We start from the raw sequence: 11223 nt of genomic DNA on the forward strand, positions 1-11223 counted from the left end.
TCTTTTTGCTATTGTTTTTAGCAATTTAAGACTGTTTTATTGCATCGGGAACAAATTAATGAAATATTGTAGGATAAATAGAATACTATGTTAGTGTTATTGTGAACTTGAATTTATCCGACTCTTCTCAGAAAGGCGTACACGGCTCGCCAAGCCTCGCTATGTAAACCTTTCTTTAACTCGTCCTATAAATTCAAGTACACAATCACACTAACATAGTATTCTGTATTGATCTAGTTTGTCCATTTAGTATACCTATTTTGTTTATCTATATTTGTTCTTCTCATGAACTTCAATCCATGTTGAAGATAGTTATTATCTAAATATGTTACATTTTCAGTATCTCAAAGTTAAATAAATGCCAAAAACTAAAAGAAAAGAATGACATTCCCAACATAATGTTTAGTAATTGCAAGTACACCAAAACCAAATAATAAACGCTATTTAAGGGTATTAAAATGATGTGCTTGTTCATGTGATTTCAATTTATTGCTGGTTTTAGGCCAGCAAACAATGATTTTTTAATTCTGTAGGTATATATGAAATCACGAGGGCATAAGACCAAGTGGTAATGCACCAGTTTGTTAAAATAACCTGCCGAGTATTGATGCCTAGCTAATTAGTCGATATACTAGTATGTTGAAATAAGTATCGAGCTGGTACGTAGACACTCGCCAAATATTTGATAACATGCGTTTTGTACGGTTTCGTTGTTTCGAAATGTGCCCCAGCACTTCAACCTAATTAACTATTCGACTTGTGAAAGTTTGAAGGAATTTCATCATTATAGGTGCAATTTCCAGATAATTGTTTTTGTTGCTGAAATATATTTTAATTTCGATGTGATATTGTTCGTTGGGGGGCGGAGAAAATCCCACATGTCCGGTATGGTGATTACCAACCAAACTCACATGCTTCCGGGCTTCCGGGAACATGGATTTAACCCGTTTCGCCAAGATTAGAGGCGCATGTGCCAACCACTGTACTAACCGGACAGCCGCTCCGACCGGTATGCGTGTGTCGGTATTTGAGGCTAAGTCACTTTAATAATCAAGCAATCTTTATACATTCAAAAAGTGTCACGGAGTTTGCAGTTCGAGAAAAGGAAAGAACATTAATAAGAAAGAGTAAACATTCGTAAACAGCCGGAGGTAATTGTTACGAATTTATAGCAATCAATACAAATGATATCAGTAAATGCTGTTTCTCGTGAAATCTCAGCGCCGCAATGTACTACAGACCAGATGTAAAATGGACTAGATTGCAAAACACATCACTATGCACTTCGTACGTGTCAAAATGAACATATCACTAAACGTTTCATGACTAAACAAGAAATCTGACTGTCACATTTCTTAATATGCGCTTTATATAAAGAACATTCTACATCGCAAATAATCCCTCAAACAATATATTTCAATTTCAAACTATGGCTCACTTGCTTGATTTTGTTTTTAATAGATTTAGGGTCGATTTGGATTATAAATCCCTGTTTAATTTAATTTTTTTAAAGTGTGATTTGTTTTATAATAACTGAGTAAGAAACCATTATGTCTACGTTTCTGGCATTTAATTAGGTAAAGTCGACCAAACTATGCGGAATTATACAGGCTTATAATTATAATATATTTTCATTTAAGATTTCAGTTGTTATTAAAAATCGCATGCTGTTGAAACGAATAAATACCAACTTTAAAAATTACTTTTTACCAAAACTAAACGGAAACAAGTGTTTCCTTTCGACAAAAATAGCCTAAGTCTCTAATGCTCTTCGCGGACATGTACCTGGCGTGATCGGTAACTTATGAGTTGTTGTGTTATTGCTTTGGTAAACGCGCCGGGAACCACTATAAGGTAGATTTGTAAACATGACGTGTGTAACCATTTGTCAATCTATATCTTAAAAAAAGCATTTTACCGCCTCCAAATCCAATAAAAAAATAGGGTCACGGCAAATTCAGTAGGTCGGTGGAGAAGAGAAACCAAACATATTTTTATTTATGGTATATGTTCAATGTGTAAGCATTCATACAGTTAATAAAATCTGTATGTTCACCAAGGTTTTCAATCCTATATTGTTTGGGAAATAAAGGCTTAAATCATTACTTAATACCTAAAGTATACATAAAACTTATGTCAATGACAAATAGCATGAAGGCTTAAAGCAACCTTGAAGGATTACGAAATTATATAAATAATATAATCATGTTTCGTAATAAAATATATTTGTTGCAGGGATATGTAAAAATTGAGTATAAAGATTTGATAATGCAGACTATCGAACGTTTTATATCACAATGCAACGTTTACGAACTTTTTTATATACACCGCAGTTGTGTAAACAGGAAATGCAATAAAAGCTCAATCGGTATAATAAGAACTGCTGATCTTCGCATGGGCGATGCTTAAGATATACGTGTGTTTCTCATGGTTCCAGAGTTGGTTTTCTTAGGCGGTGGCATGTTGAATATTTGTTTAAATTCCTGACGCTCGACGCGATCTGCAAATCCAGTGTTCCTAAAGTTTTCCTCCAAAAGCAACGCCTTCTCAAAAGCTCGGCATCCCGCTAGCTCAGATCCTCGTTTTTAAATTTGTTTGAACCATTAAATTTGTTTTCTTAATAAATGGATTCGACTTTCGTTTGACGACGCACAAATTTAACGATGCTGTTTCTGTTTTCGTTATTTTTAAAATTTCCAAACAATAAGCATTATCCATATCAGAAGGTTTGAGACTCATGTGTAGGTTTTTCGATTTTGTTAGTAAGAAACATTTATGTCAGTTGGTTCGCAATGGATATATTTATTTGTTCTACGCTCAACGCATGATGTGTAGTAGCATAATATATCAAACCATCAAGTCCAAGTGTGCACTTCGGGCATAACATATTTCAAATTATACATCGTAAACAATAAAAAATGTTTTCAAGACAGGAAATATTTATTAATTTGATGACTGTTACCATATGTTTGTGTCTGTTTAATCCTTTAAACACCTGAATTTGGTATAGAATATTATACATGTACGGTTCAAGTGGAAGCTAGACTTCTTTCAAAATGACTACAAATCCAACAAATTCAGATGTTTCACGCTACAACGAGTGAACTTTCGGATCCGTTTATGTTCAACATTGTTCCATCAAAATTCCAAATAAGCACATTTTACTTACACTATGCATAAAAGTGAAATGGTGTATACTTTTTGTCCAATATTTCTCATTTATAATTCAAATATAATACTTTAATACCGGGGAAAGATTCAGTCTCTATTTAATCAACGGTTACATCTTACTAAGATATAACGTTATTGTGATTGAGGGATACTTGATATGTTTTAGTAAATTGAACTTATGTACATTGGAGTATTAATCCAGGTGTTGTACTTTCCTTTAATTGTTGTTTATTCACACTCGTATAATACTTATTTGGAAAGTCTTTAAAGAATAAAAAAGAGAAAGAAGCAAAGTCTTAAAAAAATATATACTTAGAACATATGCAAATCATTTAATAAATGAAACACGTAAATGAAAAGGAAAAGTGAGAAATAATTAAGACATTTAGAAAGATGGGAAAAAGAATGAATTAAAAAAAACTCTTGGTTCAATTTACTTTCTAAAAATATACAATAAAACCACAGTGTACCTGAATTTGTGCTGTCAGCACGTGTAACACATAATCCAAAAAGTATATATCCAAAATAATACATCCTTAACAAGCAAATCTACATTTCAAATAAACATCCATCGGAATATAGAGAAATATTTTATAAGCATATGTACGCGGCATTATTTGTTTTGAAGCGCTAAATTGTAGGAATTAGCACTCGACATCTGCCAGAGTATAAATGTCAGTGAATTAATTTGTGGCAATTAACATTCTGTTGATATTTAGACACGCTCTGTTATATTCATTCCAATAAGTATCCAGGACATTATTTCAAACTGATAGATAGTTTTATTGCCCCCAAATGTAAGTGAACTATCTGTTTAATGTTTCCAAATAACAGAACAAGATAACAGCCACAGCTATTCAAGCACTGACTTAACTCGATATTATGTAACAAGGGCAGAATGCCATTTATCATAAGTTATAGGTTAAGAAACACTAATGGCTTATTATATTATTACCAGGAATATGAAATGAAACTGTTGGAACACAATACACTCACAGTCCTTCAGGGAGTCTTCTCTTTACAAGAGTCCTTCTCAACGTATTACATTTTTTGGTATATATACTACCCTGTTATATGATTTGTATTACCACATATATAGTTTCTACATTTCTAAACGGTATTCAAATACCAATAACTGAACTATACGTTTCATAATTTTGTGATTTTTATAAGTTGTAGTTACACGTTTGGTTGTTTACACGATATCAGCAGCGCTTCTAACAGACAGAAGAGAGACATAGCATAAGCCTCGAGCTTTTTTCTCAATTCTGTCAAATTGTATCCGACAGCCTTTATATTAAGCAATACTGCAATTTCTTCCTGCCTTGTGTATTGTTCGAAAATAATATGTATGTTTGTATTGTATTGCTTATATGTACTTTCTTTTGAACTAAATAAATAGTGTTTAAACCAAGAGTCCAATTAAAAGCACGATCTACCAAAATCACAGCTTGAAAAGTAGTACATGTAGTTAAAAGAAATCGTGTAATCGAGCAATACACCCTAGGATATCATTAAGAAAAATCTGTAAAGCAGAAAATTTAATTTTGGACCTTTAAACAATTAGACTACTTAATCACACGTCTGCAGTAGTTTCAACATCTAGTTTCTATTGATTGTAATTGATAATACTTTCAGATACGCGCCCAAGACGTTATACAATCCATGCAAGCGCATCGAATAATAGAAGGCAACTTGTTTCGAATGACGGCCTAGGATTTGATGATATAAATAGGGATAGAATGATGTTGAATATTCCTACCGATCTCCATCTGTTCATTTACCATATCATATAATTTAACAAGCATATTCTGTGTGTACGACTATTCACAAGTAAAACATGAACAACATTGTAATTTATTTTATTAATAACCACATAAAACAACTTCTATAATGTAATGTATTGTGTGCATGTTTTATTTACATTGTCTTCACGACTTAATAATGCTCAAGAAAATAGGAATGAGATAACTAAAATAATGCAACAACGTCTCATTTCCATCACTAATTTTGGCGAAACTACTTGTTCAAATGATTTCTAAGTCTTTCCAATGACCTATTAAGTCTTTCCCTCAAATTAGTTGCGCCCTTGCATAATTTCCTTGTAAAATACGATACACGCCAATTTTTTAAAAAATAAAGATGATACTCATAGAATACATGCACCTTTGCCATCCAAACACATGACTTGCAAACAGAAGTGCTATGAAAATGAATGCTGTAAACTAAAATTTGTTTTCTATTTATTTATTTATTTACATTTAAGGTCAATAGCACACACACATATATGACACATAAGACATAGAAATTATCACAGATTAACATAGAATATATCACAGATATCAAGGAATTAAGACTAGGCTGATTTAAAAAAATAGTAAACAATTTAAGAGCAACAAATAAAACGCTGCTACTATATGCATACTCTTAACAATACATGAGTTTTTTTAAACAGTATTACGTTCATATGAGCATGAATGCTGAGGACCTATGGATAACCTATTAAGCTGAAAGCTTATTTCCAATGGGGTCCATAAAACACACACTGAAAAAGAAAAGTGATACATAACTATATGAACACAAAAAACATCAATAATTAGCAATTAAGATTTTGGTACAAAACAGGATTATTAAGAGTATGCATTCATCTTATTATGCACAATGACACAATTTAACATGGATAATCACAGATGATTGTTGCAACATAAGTAAAATAAAAAGTCACATTTACTTTCTGATACTTGTTGTTTAAGAAGGTGCTTTTTCACTAATTGTTTGAACCTGGTAATGTTTTTTATACTTTTAATATTGTCAGGGAGAGAGTTCCAGTCTCGTGGTCCTGTATATAAGAATGTCTGTTTACAAGAAGTATTATGGACACTAGCTAAAATAATATTTAATGGCTTAGATGCCCTAGAGCTATTAACAAAGTTTTCCCTAAGATATGAAGGACATGTCTTATAATAGACTTTATGCATGTGATTAAGCCATAGCTGTTTTACTCTATAGTTAACATTTAACATATTCAGATGAACATAGTCCTGCCAAGTAATAGAGTGCCTTGGAGAGTAACCTTTTATAAATCTGATCATCTTGTTCTGGACAATTTGGAGTTAGATTTTAGACATTTATTTAGACCTTCTTACCAGGATGAACAAGAATAATCGAAATGGCACTGTAAAAGTGCAGATGATAACAATTTACGTGTGTTAAAATCCAAACAATTATTATGTCTGTATACAAATTTAAGTTTACCATGGACCTCAGAGATAATGTTTTGTACAATAGCTTCACCTGATAAAAAACAATCTACTGGAAGGCCTAAGTACTTAACTTGTTTATTACTATTTATCTTATGACCATTACAAGTGACTTGTGTAGACTCTTGCTAACTTAAATTTCGTTTTGGGCCGAAAAGAATATATTCAGTTTTCCCCAAGTGCAAGGATAACTTATTATCTACCAGCCAGTCCGAGCAATTTTCTAGAACTTTACCAAATTTGGCAGATATAAAATCAGGGTCCTTATGGCTAAACAATATTGTGCTGTCGTCAGCGTACAATATAAGTTTACAATCATTATTAATGCTAGTGACCATGTCATTAACGTAACATAAAAAAAGCAGGGTACCAAGTATACTACCCTGGGGCACCCCACAGGTGACTGGAAGAGGGGTAGATGTTGTTTTACCTATGTTTACTTCTTGGCTTCTGTCCATCAGGTACTACTTAAACCATGGAATTGACCGAACATCCATTAACTCTAGCTTCCCGAATAGAATGTCAGGATTGACAGTGTCGAATGCCTTCTGGAGGTCTAGCATTATCATCCCTGGGTACAGGCCTTTAGAAGTATTAAGTTTAATATTATAAAGGAGATTAATTAAACAACTATCAGTAGAGTATGATTTTCTAAAACCTGATTGGTGATCGTAGATAATATGGCGAAACATTGAAAGTGATCATTCTATGTTGTTGTTGGATTTTTAACGTAAGTGTTGTTATTGGAAGAATCAATATTATTGTCTACGTCTTCTTTATCTGAATTTGCAAAAGGAAGTTTCGACGCTGTACAGATGAAATTTACTTCGACTAAGTTCAAACACATTTGTTCGTACAATTCTCTGGACACAAAGCCGGTACAATCAATGTGAGTCCATTTATGACACTCATCACAATCTATAGCTTTACTAGACTTAATTACTCCTCTTCCACAGAACGTACATGGATTTTTGGGTTACCTCCCTTTCTTGGCGTTGGATGTAGTACTGTTACGTGGACCTGGATTACTTTGTATGTCTCCACTACGTAATAGACATAATACTACTATAGATCTGAGGGTGGTTCTTGAATAATGCCTATCTGTACGAAGAACATCTTTGCCGACAGAGAAATTTCCACCCGGAACCACAACCGGGTACGAACTGATTAGGTACGATTAATTCGTAAATATGCAAATTTAAATAAATTTCAACCTGACACCCCTTTGGCAAAATTGTATTTCTGTGCTTCCTCGTCAAGCAGTTATGCTGAGAGGTGCTTAGAAATGGCACTTGTAAAACAAATTTTGCGATCAGGTTTTAATGATACTGATATGGCAGATAAAAACGAACGATCTAATTTTTGTGATATTCAGCCAAATAGAATGATGTTTTACTTTCCAATGAGTACCTGTGATGTCACGATATTAAAATTTAAATATATCTTTAAAGCCCATAAACACTTAAATGCAACGAATATTTCGTACAATAGTTCAAAAATTAAAGTTAAAACATAAACAAGCAGTGTTCATATAGCAATAGCCAAATTTCAACGCTAGATGTGGTATGGTAACATAGATATAACATGATACAAAATGCTCTTTTTAGTGTTGTTTTTTGTTCGACGAACTATTCAATTTCGATTTCCCGAACCGGAGACACTAACACGAACACTAACATGGTACTTGAACATGTGTTTAATATATTGTCCCACAAAAATACAGAGTATTTTGTATTCGTTTTCATATAATCTTGCAAAATGACACCTAAAATGGAACATGTCCTCAAGAACATGATTAAAATATAATAATCAAATAACTGTAAAAATTAAACATTTAACGTGTCCACGAAAGCAACTCACGAGAAAAAAATACTCGTTTCAAACAAATAAATAGAGGATATTTGTTTATGTCAGTGTAAGATCGTTTGTTATTTCACGAGTGATCATACAAAAATGATCACGAGTGAAAAAACAAACGATCTTACACTGACATGAACACATTTTCTGTTTCTTTAATGCCCCTTTTTCAAGAAAATAATTAACAGCTGTTTCCCTTTCGCTGAAATGTTACCCTTTCTCCGGTGCCTCAATACATTTCAATACACAACATGACGTCATTATACCAGAGAAATGCTCCGGTGAAACCCTTTTACAATGTAAATAAACGGTGAAAAAAAGCATAAAATAAAAAGAAAATTTGTTTGATTCGATGGAATATCGTTTTGAATTCACTCGTGATCATAAAAATTATATATAAATCTTGAAGTAAAATTTATATGATAATTTAAAAATAGAAAAAGTAGTTATTTTCACCGGTAAAAATAACAATTTGTTTATTTTCACTGCTGTTATTTCACTGCAGAAATGTCATATTTTATAATTAGGTATACAATAAAAACATTTTCTTATAGCCTTTCGCGAGAAAATATTATATGTTTACTTGTTTTGACAGAATAAACATATGGTATTAAATGATTCTCGGGGCCTAATTATATATTTCAGAACTAATCCGACAGCCGCTAACGTTGATGGTAGAACGCATACATTACAAATCTATTTTCAGATAGGATAACTAATCGTTATTCTAAACTAATAGTCGCAACAAATATAATAAAACCGACATAATACACTTGAAATTAGTAAAATAAAGTGAAAGTGGCGACAGGAGCGATGCAACGTGAAATAGTATAGGAACCTAATTCTCACGACATTCACTTTCAATAAAAAGAACAATTTTAATTACAATAATATAAATAAGCTCTCCATGACATCTAATCATACACACCAAAGTCCCCGACGCTTAACCCATTTTATTTAGAACTATAAGAAGCTTAAGTTACTAAAAATCGAAAATCGACCTGAATATAGCCCAGCATGGGCATACTATATTCAACAGCTCATTACCGCGACATCAGCGTGCTCAACTATCTTCGACAGCTCATTACCGCGACATCAGCGTGCTCAACTATCTTCGACAGCTCATTACCGCGACATCAGCGTGCTCAACTCAGATTATAACAATAATACACAAAACAAACTCGCTTGCTGCTGCTTCTGCTACTGCTGCTGCTGCTGCTGATGATAATAATGATTATTATTATTATTATTATTATTATTATGAGTATTATTATTATTATTATTATTATTATTATTGTTATTATTATTATCCTTTTTTATTATTATCATGGGAATATGTCAATTTTAAGTTTAGTGAGCAAAAGTACATTAAAATCAAAAACCGACCTGGCTCCATACTCAGCTTCGATTTTCGATTTTCATTACAAGAATTGGATATGCATCGCATGGCGACATACTCTCGATATATTCAGTACAATACGAAGTAAAAGTATCTCAAATCAAATACAGACCTTAACGCCTTTTATCGACGAGGCATTGCGCGACACTCGTTCTATCCATTAAGAACAATAAGTATAAAACATTACTCAAAATCAAGATTTGACCTCAGCTGTGTATTTAATTTCTTTTTCATACAGCGCATTGCCGCGACATCAACGTTCTATAATAAGAACAAGCAAGAAAGAGGCGCCGTTCAATAGTGAATATTTTGTCAAAATAAAACAATATTAGGCGTGATTGTCTCAAATCAATCACACAACTTAATCGCTTATATAACGACACAAAGTTTCATTAACCGTTTAGAAGATAATACACCTATGCAAAATTAAACCATGCTCACAAAAACGCAATCAAAATTTAGCCCTAATGTTTATCCTTTGAACTTTAATCTAAGGTGCCCTATGATCATACATAATAACATTCCAAATAAAACCAGAAAACTTGAAGCAACCTTGAGGCTAGTGTTCTATTAATAGAACGTAGTTTTATCCTCGTTGATTTTTGGTAACCTCAAAAAGCAGGTATATCACTAGACCTCGTAAACAGGTGCCTTAAGTTATTAGCACAAAATCGACCTCATTGCGATATCGTAAACACTCATTGGAAGCAGATCTCGATGCACATGAATGTCTATTACATGTATGTTGATATCATTTGGTTATTTAATTATTTATAATCTGGCTTTCTGAAAATTCTTCAATAGCAACAAAAGCAATTATTACATGCATATTGTAATTTGTAATGTTGATTTGACCCACGATTGATGACTTAAACAATGAAGTTCTTTTACTCCACAATTAGTTTGAAAGTGCTACTTTACACGAACGTCAGCTTGATTAGATAACATCATAGCGAAAAATTTGTTAAACATGCGTGTATAAAAGGTAATTTAATGAATTGACTTGCATAATATAATTTCATATCAGTCTATACTCCTATCACATATGTTTTAAATCTTTACGGAGGCGTTTTAATATAATAAATCTTGATAGTATCTAATTAAATCTATTGGATTAAAATAATGCACTAGGCTCTGTGTGTTTGTGTTTTTGGTGTTGTTTGTTTTTCTATCTCTTTGATAACAACGTTATCTAGTGATATACTGTATGTAGAACTAAATGATGTCTACTGGTGTATAATAAAAAGGTTGCGTCATGATCGCGCAGCAAATGTCTCCTCACGGAATTCAGTCGTTATGGCATGGACGGATATTCAACTGATATTTGACATTTGGTATAACCGTTGAGCTTTCGCGGTCTCCAAAAAATTTGCACTAACTTTCCAACATGAGTCATTAACATCAGCACATTAATCGCACTTTAATCGCATACACTACAATCAAAAAGTATAAGCAGTAAACAATTATTACCATCGCATAAAAGCGCACAGTGGCATGGTAAATGTAAGCTAGTAATATAACATAGTAAGGAACATG

Source organism: Dreissena polymorpha, chromosome 4 (genome assembly GCF_020536995.1).
Source record: "Dreissena polymorpha isolate Duluth1 chromosome 4, UMN_Dpol_1.0, whole genome shotgun sequence".
NCBI lineage: Eukaryota > Metazoa > Mollusca > Bivalvia > Myida > Dreissenidae > Dreissena > Dreissena polymorpha.